Here is a 13,223-nt window from a genome sequence, read left to right on the forward strand (position 1 = left end):
GACTTGAGATGAGACAGGTCATCATCAACAAGATCAAACTTGACCGAGCAGTTGCTTGACCGAGCGGAAGATTGAACATCTGTAATAGGTTTGGATGGCTTGCAGCCAGGAGCCCATTAGATCTCGCATTCAGCACTCAGGAGTCATCAGAATTCAGGGATGTATTCAGTGGTCCCGATTTGTTGGATATGGAATCACTGCTGACTGTCACTGTCGCGAATCGTGCTATGCGACTGAATTGCCAGTCTAATGCCAAAATAGTCATGATTGTGCGGTAAACACACGTGATGAGGAAGCCGTAAGTGAAGGTTTATCTTGGCCCTCTTATCAATGTCCCATATATGGCCGTCTCGGGGGAGGTCCCTCGACGACGCCTTGTCCCGGCGTCGAGTCCCGCTCTTCCGTTTCCAAGCGGGAGTAACGGCCACATTCCGGTCGGAAGGATTGTGTGCGAAGTGTGTTAGTTGCAAGAAAAAATTGCGGTGGGGCAATTTTGACCAACGACGTGGGCGATATCAAGAACACCGAGACTAGGGTGGTATCGGGTTGATGGTGTGTTGACCACTCGCCTCCCTCTCACCGCTTGCGCGTTGGCCATTGACGGGTTAACAGTGTGCCGTGTGGGGGATGCCTCCTCTCGGATCAAAACCATGTGTGCGATGGCCGGGAATCGAACCCGGGTCAACTGCTTGGAAGGCAGCTATGCTCACCACTATACCACCATCGCTTGTAATAGTTGCAAATGCTGAAAATAACGGTCACCAGTACTTGGTTTTACTTAAAAAGTGACAGTGGGCCAGTGAGTGGCAGGCGTAGTTGTTATAGGCCGGACTGTCGTTCGACGTTTGACGAAATGACGTTTATTAGACAACTACTAGCATTCCAATCACACGAAGGTGGGTCCTGGTATCCAAAGGGCGCCTTGGACGTTTCAAGAGGACGCCAAATGGGAGTTTTGATGTCACATCAAAAATAGATATTCATATTCCACGAGAAAAGATGTACGAAAGGCACCTAAAAGGCTCTGAAAGTAGCGTTACGTGTCTTACATTATTCTTTGATGACATCCTCTTGCCATCGCATCTTAAAATTCCGCCGATTTCGAACGTTTCATTACCTTAAAAGGAATGTTCCAACTTTGAAGAATTGAAGCAAGCATCGTATAGGACGATACTCAATGCGTCCAGGTTTTATGAACTACGCCATCGTACCTCGAACAACATTGATTGAGAGCCAATTTATCGCCGTTATCTCTAGAAATCGTGCTCACAAACGCCAGATATGAGCGTATCGACCGTTTTTGTATTCCCCTTGATCGCTGCCAGTAGTGCCGGCAGGAGGGGCACAGGGGTCATGTGCATCCCCCTTAGGTTCCGAGAGGCCCTTCGGGCCCCTCGGTGTCTACAACTGAAGCCTAATTTGAGGACTTAAAGGGCCCGAAAGGCTGACCGGAGGTTGTATTAATGGGCCCGGCCCTGCGGGTCAGGAACTCTAATGTCATCCAGGGGGCCATGTGCGCTAATCAGGGGACCCTGAGTCGATCACGGCCTATATGTCGGCCAGACACCACCAATTAAGTATAGTCGGCACCGTGTCGGCATGGCCTGGTGACCCATTCACCCAGCAGGAACAAAGCAGGAGCCAGCGGTTTACATTGTTCGGGACCCCAGCTTCTGTCAGGGGTCCCACAGTGCCTCACAGGGGGTCCTGTGTTGGCACGGAGCCCGAGTCGTCCAGAGGCAGTGTTTGAGGAGGCTTGAAGAGCCTGGAGAGCCCACCGGGACCGGCGATCAAGGGCCGAATTGGAGGGCTTAATGGCACGAAGGGTTGGCTCTAGGTCACGTAAGGAATTGCGGCCCTAAGGGCCGTTACGTGAATTATCAGCCAGTGGTTTTCTGCACCTTTTGAAAACCCCTGAGACAATGCCGGTGTCTCGGTTTGCCGAACAGTTACCTCCCTGTCAGTCAGAACTTTGGGCGACCATTTCCCCAGCAGGGACAAGGCCAGGTCAGTGGTTTGCATTGACAGGGCCCCCTGCAACAATGCTGGGCTTCTGTATCGGTCAGGGGCCAGTGCCTCACAGGATGTCTAATGCCGGCCGAGTCTCAAGTCGGTCAGGGGAGCATTTGGTCAACATAGACAGGGGGCGGGACCTCGAATGACAGAAGACCTCTTGCGTTGGACTGGGCCCCTCTCACAAAAAGAGAAATATTAAAGCTTATGATGAGTGTTCACGTTGAGACAAGAGAACGGTCCTGTGCTAGTCGAGGCCCGCAATGCCGGACGGCGGGTCCTCCAGCCCAATTCCAGCACGAGCCATTAAACCGAAGCCCGAAAACTTTCCGCGTCAGGAAGGGGCCGATGCGATGTGATGTATCCCTTTAAGGGTTTCCTGATCGACCAGGGGTCACGCACCGTGCCGTCAGAATGGCAGGCGGAAGACACCCCGCGGTGGGACGGCCCTTCAGCTCCTGACCGGAAACAAAAATGTGCCCCCTAGTGCTCTACTCAAAAGACCCCTTGCCTGGAAATGATAAGTCTCATCAGTGTTGAAGAGAATGGGTCGACATAAGTTTAAAAACGAACCTTGTCATCCCATGTTTGCCTAAGAACGTTCATTCTTTTGCAGCATCGATTAGTGGAACAACTTACGCCAAAAGGTTTGAGCCTGCTCGCCCCATATCTCGCGAGCAAGGACAGCGATAGTCTGGGTTACAGTTTCCGGAAAACCAAACGGCCTTGGCCACTGTAACACAACGCGCCCCGCGCGATAACGATCGTCTTAAAATGATAGTTCCGAATGCGTTTCAAAATTAATTCGCATCGCTGAAAGAAAAGACTGGGCGTTTTTTAAACTTTGAGGTTGTTCTTAAAACAGATGAACAGTTACAGCAAAACAAAAAACTGAAGTTCAGTTCCGCCACCAGATCCAAGCCAGCGCCACTTCGCGGCGCGGTAAATGCCATTGCTTTAGTAGCACCAATCTAAGAAATCGCATGGCGAAATATGCGCGTGGACGACCTTTTAAAAGTGCGATTTAATGCCCTAAATCGTTCAGAGGTACGTCTTTCAGATGCGTCATGACTTTCGTCTGCCCGTTGGCCATGGCTTAATATTAGCCACAGGACCGCCGTTCCAGCGCCTACAACGGCTGGGAGACTGCAACGCCTGGCGTCGAGGTTTTTGTTTCTAAGATCTGCTAGCGCGCATGTTCAAAACTACGCACATAACGAAGTAATGACGAAGCTTCATAACTCCTTCTTAACTTCTATCGGTTCAGAAGGAGTCGACTGGACCATTACAACATGGGAAACACCGGCGATGTATTTCATGCATTTGTTTAACGCATGATTTTTTCAATTTATGGAGTATCAATTTCATTCAGAATTCATCGCGCGGTAGCTTCTGGCTTCTGTTCGAGTTACACAAGGAAAATAAGAGCATAAATGAAAATCATTCCCTCATTAAGAAATGTGCCATATCTGGCGATTGTTTGGGGGGGAGGGGGCCTTCTCACTATCAGCGGGCTCTTTGTCAACCCTGTGCCCCCCACCCTTGCCAGGGCTCTGGCTGCGCGACTGCTGAGCGATCTTGAAATAGTCTCACCGAAATAGGTTGCACGTCTTTGCGGGCGTACAGGTAAACAGGAGGCCTTAGGTAAGGCTGTAAGCTGTGTCGAATGATCTTCAGTGTTTTTCTGTTTAAGCCCCCATAAAATATGAAACACTCTCTTTAAAAGTATACAAATTGTGATGTACACCAATACGTAATGTTTCAATAGCGTCATACATGTCTGAGTGACTTTCAAATTGGCAGCACGAAATAAGCTGCGCGAGATCGCGCGCGTCGAGATTACAAATAAGAGAGTTTGGGGTCTGAAAAGAAAACGTGGCTGTAAATCGCAGAGGATGATCTTGAAAATAACTCTCTAAGTTCAAAACCCCACGCCAATGGGGAAACATTCCCTTTAAACCGGTCACTACTACTACGTTGTGCCTTGCCTTCACCTCGTTTCTGAAAAACGCTACATTTCTTGCTGTATTCGAGAGGAACAAAACATAACGCTCTTCACCAGTTTAAAACGATTGTCTCACCTTTGGACCATGTGTCAAAAACATACCCTCGTGAAACCTCAGGATCATTTGCATATATTAATAGCACCGTGTAGTGCCATTGGTTCACGATCAATATACATTACTTAGCCTCCTTTAAACCTGTTGGCTCAAAAGTGGCACCGCTGCCGGTGTGAAAAACACCAGTACAAATGAACGTTTGTGAGTCGGACAGCGGGCAGCATGGGCCAGCTACCGAGGAGGGCACTGGTGGAAGTTTAAACTAGTGCGTCACTATAGACCATGTGATGTTCCGTTTCACAAGGCCAAAGTACACTTTGCGAGGAACCATAGTAGTAAGCGCCACATGGAAGAAATCTAAATCGATTATTAGAGAAACAATTGTACAAATCAGTGCGCTGCAAATATTACATAACACACCCGTTGGAAAAAGCTAACTGTAAAGTTTTACTTTCATAGCAGTGAACAGGGCATCCAAGAAAAGCTTCTCCCAGGAGCGTTTTTTTCAAATTCAAATTCCGAGCTATTCAGAGAATTTTGAGAAAGTCTTATCTACCGTACACTAAGTGAAAAGCAAAAGAAAGGTGGCATGCTTCCTTTTGATTAACACCTTTGAACCTACGCCTACCAAGGGTGTCCACACCGAGATGTGTTATCAGTAGCAAAACCAAGTGAGACAAAGGAGTGTCTTGGCACTGGGGCACAAAAAGTACGTGGCATTGCAAACGTTTTTTCCCCCAAAACCTATACTGCCGAGGCGCGAGCCGACTGCAGTATCGCCACAAACCAACGCCTGGCATTGCAGCCACCGCATGCTGAGAGGCGGCAGCCACCACAGGTAACAACAAACTGTGGGCGGCAAGCGATACAAAGTAACTTAACCCATCAAAACGGTGCTGCAAAGTGCTGCTTAAAGCGACACGCAAGAAAATGCACCGTTTTAAGTTTCAATATGCGGTTCAGACATTGCTTTAATGATTGTCATATGACAGAACCTTAATGTGTTGTTGAATGTGAACTCACACGAGCACGTTTGCCAGTGCTGCTTTTTGACTTCACGCGTAAAAACTCACTTTTCTTAGACAACCGATGTACTGCAAACACAACCATGCACATCATCTGACTCAGAACGCATCATCTGGTGTACAACTTAAACACACAGCAGGACCTGCAGTCTGCACCAGGGGCGTGTAGATAAGGGTGACCGAATGCACATTTTTCTCCTGGCCGAGCCTGCGTATTCTAAGCCCCGGCCCAAGCAGCGAGTGCTCAGAGACCGGAAACCCGAAGCGCGTGTTCCCGGAGATTTCACGGTGGCAGAAGTACCGCGCAGCTTGGCTCTGCAGTTTGACGAAGCACCGCACAGCTTAGCTCTTCAGTTGCCAAAGTACCGCGCAGCTTGGCCCTGCAGTTGCCAAAGCACCGCACAGCTTAGCTCTGCAGTTGCCAAAGCCCCAGTCCGTCCTTGTCCCCCCACCCTAGTTCTCGATAGTACGGCGCTGGTCTCGCTCTGCTATGCGGAGGACGCCCGGGCGATGCTGCACTAGCCGCTTCCAAGGTCCTGAGACAACAGGGCTACGTTCCTAATTGGAAAATGTCGCCAAATCCTCCGCCCCTTCATGTAGAAGTGTATGACGTCATAAAGCACGTCACCTACGTAATCTCAGCTGTTTTCCACCAAACACTTTTGAATCGCCGCGGAGACGATATCCACGAGCCGTGACAGTCAGATTCAAATATTTAAGGTGTATACTTCTCAACAGCTGCCTATACCATAAACGACACAAATGAACGACATCAGAGGCATAGGAAGGCAAATAATCGCACCCGACTAAGTAAAATGTTATATTGATGAATCAGCATTACGCGAAAGTAATGCCATGAGATGTTCCTGTCCTGCCACAAACACGAAATTTCACCGCCAGATCGATGGGAACATAATCACGCAATTTCGCTACAAATACCATTGAATATTCGCTGATGATGTAGCAATTTGGTGTGTACATCACTCAACAGACACAGCTACTCAAGTCGTCCAATTGGTTCAGTTCAGTTCCACAGCATTTCAGTATCGTGTGATACACTGAGTTTGAAGTTATCTGTGAACAAATAAACAAGCACAGTTTTTTCAAGAGATGATAAACAGATACATTGGTTGCTAGATCCACCTGCCATAAACGGGAAGTAGCCCCCGAACTTTTGTATACCTTTCTTGGCATATCTCTTGATTTACGCCTGATACCAGGAATAAACGTGAACTGGATAAATGTGAACCGGACAGTAGTGGTAGCCTTATTCTTCGGAGAAAAATTAGGAGAATGAACATAGAGATGTGTTGATATTTCACCACTTCTGCTATTGTTTCGATGAAGGCATGTTGCCAAAATATCAACCTACCTATATCCACACTCTTGTGGTATTTCTCCGAGGTGTAAGGCTGTTACCACTGTCTTATCTATGCGAATGCTGCTCCTCGCTAATGCACTGAACAACTTGCGTAATTTTAAACAGCATTAGCATGAAGGCCCAACGTCGTCTCAATGTCCTTCGCGCTCTGCTTTCCACATAACTGGGTGGAGACAGAAAAAACCCTGAGCAATCTTTTCAGCTGTTTATTTCGATCAACAACGAATCTAAATATTCTATATAAACATACCTTGGTCGCTTGAAGCAAGAGCTTATTGATGATTCCCAAAACGCTGCACTGCAATCGATACCTGGAGCTTTACGTGCGACTCCTATGTGTGCCCCATGAGCAAAAACCAATCTTCTCTTTTAGCCATTAGGTCCCAAATAGCTCTATTCAGGTAATCGTTAAGGCTTGATCGCTCATCAAGTATCCCACTAGCCCTTTTTTTAGCAAAACGTCGGAAAATTTGTAACCGGCTGCACTGAGACAAATCCCCACGGTGAGAATTAAATACATCGACTGTCCGAGTGGTAAGGACACCCAACATAGTTTTGCTTTGAGAAAACCTAATCAAACGAACTTTTGTTCGTCATTAAATCAAGATTAAACAAGTTCAATACAAGTCATTCGTTCTACACGTTTTACTTCACCGATGCATCCAAGATTGAAAATAAGGTTTTTAGAGGTTTTCTTTGTGACAATCAAGAAAACGTTCAGACTTCCTCCTCTGATCTGTTTTCTCAGTAGAATTAATCGCAATGTTGCAAGCATTATTGTCCAGCAAATCCCACTGACACCAAGGCGCGGTAACATGTCTTGTTTTTCAATCAATGCCTCTAAGCTATCAAATCCTAATTCCATGTTGAATCAGGCTGTTTTTATAGTACAGCCAGCCACCACTGCAACTGTCCCGGAAAAGAAATAATAAGAGCTATTGTAAGGCGAATTCATTTGGTGCGCAAAACTGAAACAAGGGTCCGTCATTTGTGTATGAAATCTAGATAGCAGGAATGAAACAGTTCATTCTGTTAATAACGCGTAATCGAATCAGCGTTAACTCGACTGAGGATGGATCAAACATTCTTAACTCACTCTTGCCGGTTCGACCGCGATAAAATCAGACCCAAATGCAGTCAATGTAATGATTTAAAGACAGTCATGCATCTTCTTCTTGACTGTCCGAAACAACGTCTTAATTGTAACCCACTCACGCCGTCCGCATCCAATCTCGGCCTTTCCTTGTCTCTTCCTCTTCTCCTTGGTAACGGTCACCCAGCTCTCAACAGAAATTCCTGCAATGGTTTGACCTTTCTCGGCAACAAAGCGGATTCCACTATCTAGAAGTGTAAGCAATAGAATAATAAAACGCATAATGCATTGCCGGACTATGCATGCTGTAGGAATGTCAAAACATTAAAATCAACCAATACCTCACCAGGCCACTTTACCAGTTGTTAATCGGTCTTCATGCGCCAACACCCATGACCACCGGTACGGTCTGCTTTGCGCCAAGTACGCCGACACCGCTGACCACCAACGAGTGCGCCACCCGGGCCTGGCTGGGGCCGCCGCGCCATAAACGAATGCATCAGGGTCCTCCGGCAACAGATTGGACGGCAGGACTATACCAAGGCATGCTAAATCTCAAATTGATAACTGTGTGGCGATCATACGTGCAGTTTCCGTCAATGATTGTAGCAACAATGCAACTTAAAGGGAATGTTTCACATTTGAAGATGTTGAAACAACCATCAGATCTGATGAAACAGGCCACTTATGATTGTTTGCATACTTTTAAGTAGAAAAGACTGCTCGAGACAACGCAATTTGTTCTTTTTTGAAAATATGTTCCCGAAACGACAATGCTTCATTGCGTCATTGTACGCAGCAAAAAATCAATTGAAAGCCAATTGATGGCCGTAATACCTGAAAATCGCGCTCACGAACGCCGAGATGTCAACGACTTGACCATTACATTTTTCTTGGCCTTCATCGCTGCATGGCTTCTGAAATGGCAGAATTTAAATGACGTTATTATGACGGTGTGATAAGAAAACTACAGTTGCTCTGCGATGCGCCACTGATCAGTGTTAAACTTTTCTGACATATGGGAGGAAAGTACACATTTTCAATGATTTGTACGCATCCTTACATTATCTTATTTTCCATACGCTCCACCACAAAACAATAATCTAAAACACTAAACATTTTTTCGAGAGTACTAGATGCTGCCATTGAGAAGTTAAAAAAGGATTTGGCCTATGGCATATATTTATTCCCACGTTTAATGCGGGCAATAATTGCATCACGCAATGCCGCATTCACTAGCTACAATCTGACTTTATGTTTCAGGAGATCAAACAGAAGAACCAGCGCCCAGCCTTCATCATATCCTGCATCCTGCAACATATCATCTGCAGGAAATGGAGAGCATTGTGCTTACTTCCTGCGACTATCATGCTTTGATCCCGCATGTCCCAACCTGTCTGTGTTTGACCTGCCCTGCACCGTCTATCATAACACAAAACTGAGACCCAAATCCATCCTTCTTTAGTTTATTTTGAATTGAAATGACCACATGCTTACAAAACATGACATATTCTTGAATGTAACATGTAATGAACCAAAATGGAAAATGTAATACAATATAATGTAAGTCTAGTGTAATAATAAACGTGACATGTTCATGAATATAATACAATGCATTACAGCCTCATATAGAGGTACATCTAATACTGAACAACATTTGATGACAATAATACAGTCAGCATTGACAGATCCCATCAGCATGCAATGAGGCTGGAAACTACAATACACATACTAATAGCATATCCAGCATGGCTTAAATTTCCCGTTACACTGCATGGTCATGGGGATACACAAGGCGACGCATTCAGCGATGTTCAGTTGTTGTTCGGTGACGAGTTCCGATTTCTCTGAATTGTGTCTGTAGATGATTAATGGCGCGAAAACATCGAAAATTACCTTTATCTTGTAATATCCTGTGACCTTTGATGCCAAAAGATGGTTTAAAAGACAGGGAATTCGACATCACAAAAATTACCGGCCGATTTGAAAGCTGTAAGCATCAAAATATTCACAACCGCAAGGGCAAGCGTGCGCCAAAAGGACTTGACCCTTCAAGGTCACATTTCTAGGTCAAACGCGGGCTTCAATGACGGGAACTGAATTTTCCTCAAAAATTATCGGCAGATTTTCAACCTACAAAAACAGAATATTCAACACAAAAAACAGCGTCCGTCAAAATGTCCTGACCTTTCGAGGTTATCCCGCAAGGTCAAATTCAGCCTCCAAGGACAGGGAACCCAATATCATCCAAAAAGTGCCGACCGATTTTTAACTTGCAAAGATCAGAATATTCATCACAGAAAAAATAGCGTCCATCAAAAAATCATGACCTGTCAAGGCCATCCTTCAGTGTTAATTTCAGGCTTAACAAACGGGGGAATCCTTTTCACCCAACAATTACCGGGTGACTGTTAATCTGCCAGGACCCGAACGTTCATTACAGAAAGGACTAGGCGTCAGTCAAAAAGTCCTGACCTGTCAAGGTTACCCTTCAAGGTCAGACGCGCGCTCACGGAACGGGGAACTCCATATCACCAAAACATTTCAGACCGACATGAAACTTGAAACATCAGAATATTCACCACAGAAAAAAATGGCGTCCGCCAAACTAGTCCGTGTCCTTTCAGCCCGCGTTTGACCTTGAAAGGTGTCTTTGAGACGACTGGACAGAAGCAGAGGAGTGGCAGGACTTTTTGACGGCCGCTAGTTTTTTCTGTGGTGAATATTCCGACAGTTGCAGTATGAAGTCGGTCGGTAATTTTTTGGTGATGTGGAGTCCCCCATTCTTTGAGCCCTTGTTTGACCTTGAAGGATAGCCTTGAGGAGTCGGGACCTTTTTAATGACGTAGTGGTCGTCTTGCTTGTAAATATTTTAATGCTTGCGTTTCTTAAATCGACAGGTAATATTTTGTGATATCAAGATCCCCGTCCTTTGACCCCGCTTTCGATTTTGAAGGTCACATAACATTGCAAAATAAAAGTAATTTTCAATGTTCTCGTGCCATACTTTCTCTCGAGACCCTTTTCAGAGAAATCGGAACTCGTCGCTGAAGAAAATCGCTGAAAAAATCGCCAACTTCACGGACATATTTCCACCCCAGACGTAGCACTCGCTCATGACTGGCAGCAAAACGGATGAAGTTTGGACGCATATAAAACAATACTTTAGAGCTCTGTCATTCTTTGTCATTTTATCATTCTGAACCGCGTCCAAGCCTTCCGGGGACGTGGGTTCCAGGCCACAGACATGTCTTAAAAGGTTCTTGGTAGACGGGCTTACCGCAGGGTCGGCCTGTTTGTTGACCGCTTCCTCCCAATCGGGGCCGGTGAGCCCAGCGCGCACGCCACGGACACCCGCGCTGGTTGCGTCATCAGTCACCATCTCAGACGCCGCTGGTTCTGGCGTGGGGGAGTGCGGTGCAGTCATCACCGGGGCCGGCTAGCTCGCCAGCTTCTCAGTCGTGGCTGCTCCAACCCTCAGTCACTCTTCTCTACATCCTCCATGCCCGCCCCCCCCCCCCCCCCCCCACTGTGTGTGGTCATAGCGGGAAGCCAAATTTTCCCTCTCCCATCTAGAGTGCATTGGTTCTAAACGCAACAAGGCGCTGAAGAGTCGCGCCGCTCAGCTGGAAGCGCAGCGCTCCGACCTGGTGATGATCGTGCACTACCTCAGCCTGCACACGCCCGACCGGCTAGCCATCCCGCAGCCGTCCAGGCCGAGCCGGCCGGCTCTGTGCCGCGTGACCCACCAACTGCGCCGTGTTCGAGGTTGGCCCGGCGGCGCGACCGCGGCGCGACCGCCCGCTGCCGCGCTGCAGCTCTGTCGGTTGCGACCAAGCGGAGTGAGGGAGGGGGGCGGTCAGGGGACAGGGCGACTGATCGGCGGGGGAGGGAGAGTGGCTGGATCGGTGCGACTCGATCGAGACCGGGACAAAACAGAGGAGAGGCTGTGTCTGCCTGACACTGGCGTTGCAAGGACAAGCGTGAGGCTTGAGGGTGTTTTCGCGACTCGGGGCTGCCGGGTGGTGTGTATGTGTCCAACTCTGTCAGCTGTGACTGGTCAGGGTAGAGAGGTTTGCTGTCCCGTCCCGACAAAGTCAGCCGTGGCTGATGAGGGAGGGGCGGAGGGGGGGGGGGGGGGGCTGTCCCGGTACAGCTCTGTCGACCGTGGCTGATCAGGTACTGACGCGTCTCCGGTCTGATCCGGGCTGGTGTACTCTGCTCTGCTGCGGTTCGGTCTGGTCCGGTCCGGTCCGGTCCAGCTGGGGCTGGGGCTGGTGTGCTCCGGACGAACGGTGTGCCCGTGCCGTCGGTCAGGAGCCGGCGGCCACCGTGGGGGACACCAACCGGACAGTGACCGGGCGATATGTCAGCTAGTCGGGCCCTCTTGCCGGCCGTGACGCGCGGTCCGTGTCTGTGTGTGTAGGGCAGCGGGAGACCAGTATGGTAAGGCGGCCGACGCCGTTCGGAACCAAGTCCATGTTGTGGCTGTGTGACGCGTTCGCAACTCGTGTCTCTCGAACTGCATCGCTTACACGCTCGACAAGCTGTCAGCAGTTTTAAAAGACGCCGTCTTCCCTACACAGTCGTATGCGCGTGACGCTTCGTAGCCCGTTTGCTCCTTTTAGTTTTGCTTTACCCTCCTACGTGAAATGATACCGTTTTACTATTCATTCCACCTCCTGCATAGGAGTGGGGTGCTGTGCGGGGGCGCACGCGCGTCTTTGGAATGGTCTGTGCACCACACGTCCCCGCCCCGTCCCTCAGTGTTCCCCGCCCATTGAATTATATCTCTGCATTTACGCTGACGACAACGAGATGACCTCGTGCACCTGGCGGGACAGGGCGATGGTGACCGACTCGGAGGAGGTCCGTCGATCACGCCTTGTGCCGGCGCCGGTTCGTGTTGCGCGCGCGTCGGGCCGCCGGTCGGCACCGCGGGGACCCCGGAGTGCTGGCTAAGCGGGAGCAACGGCCGCCTGCATGTTGGAACGTTTATATGCGAAATATGCTGGTACATAAGAAAGATGGTCATGTGACATGTTTGAATGGTGCCGGTGTGGGCGATATGAGAAGGACCAAAGACTGGGGCGAAGTTCAGTTGATAGTCCGTTAACCGCTCGCCTCCCTCTCACCGCTCGCGCGGTGACCATTGGCGGGTGAGCAGTGTGCTGGGCTTCGGTTTAAAACCACGCGTGCGATGGCCGGAAATCGAACCCGGGTCAACTGCTTGGAAGGCAGCTATGCTCACCACTATACCACCATCGCTTGCAGTCGTCGCAAATGCTACGTATAACGGTCAACAGTACTTGGTTTTCCTCAAGAAAGCAAAGTGAGCCAGTAAGTGTCAGATGTAGTTCCTACAGGCTGGTCTGTCGTCAATGGTGTCGGAATCACCGCCTCAACGCATGGTTGTGTATGCATGTACCTTGGATTCATGGTTTGTGACAATGGATTGTCGCACGGTCCTGACACTGCATCGCTATCAGCAAGTCACTGTTTCGTCCCGAGTATTGATCTCCACATTTGTTGGGTTTAGTTCAAGGTGTGGTGTCAGGCGTGGGGATAGTCTCAGCTCTCCCATTGAACACACTGTTGACATCAGAGCCGGGCTCATGGTGCATTAGCACAGCACTGGCTATGATGCTGAA

General features: G+C 48.6%; 2 non-coding genes across 2 annotated transcripts; both read right to left on the bottom strand.

Annotated features, from left to right (window-relative positions):
• Window positions 1-655: 655 nt before the first annotated feature.
• Window positions 656-727, bottom strand: TRNAG-UCC (transfer RNA glycine (anticodon UCC)). Its single transcript has one exon. It is a non-coding gene; the product is annotated as a tRNA-Gly (tRNA).
• Window positions 728-12,768: 12,041 nt separating this feature from the next.
• TRNAG-UCC (transfer RNA glycine (anticodon UCC)) lies at window positions 12,769-12,840 on the bottom strand. Its single transcript has one exon. It is a non-coding gene; the product is annotated as a tRNA-Gly (tRNA).
• Window positions 12,841-13,223: the final 383 nt, after the last annotated feature.

This window comes from Pollicipes pollicipes, unplaced genomic scaffold, assembly GCF_011947565.3.
Source record: "Pollicipes pollicipes isolate AB1234 unplaced genomic scaffold, Ppol_2.1 Scaffold_6686;HRSCAF=7923_pilon_pilon_pilon, whole genome shotgun sequence".
Taxonomy (NCBI): Eukaryota; Metazoa; Arthropoda; class Thecostraca; order Pollicipedomorpha; family Pollicipedidae; genus Pollicipes; species Pollicipes pollicipes.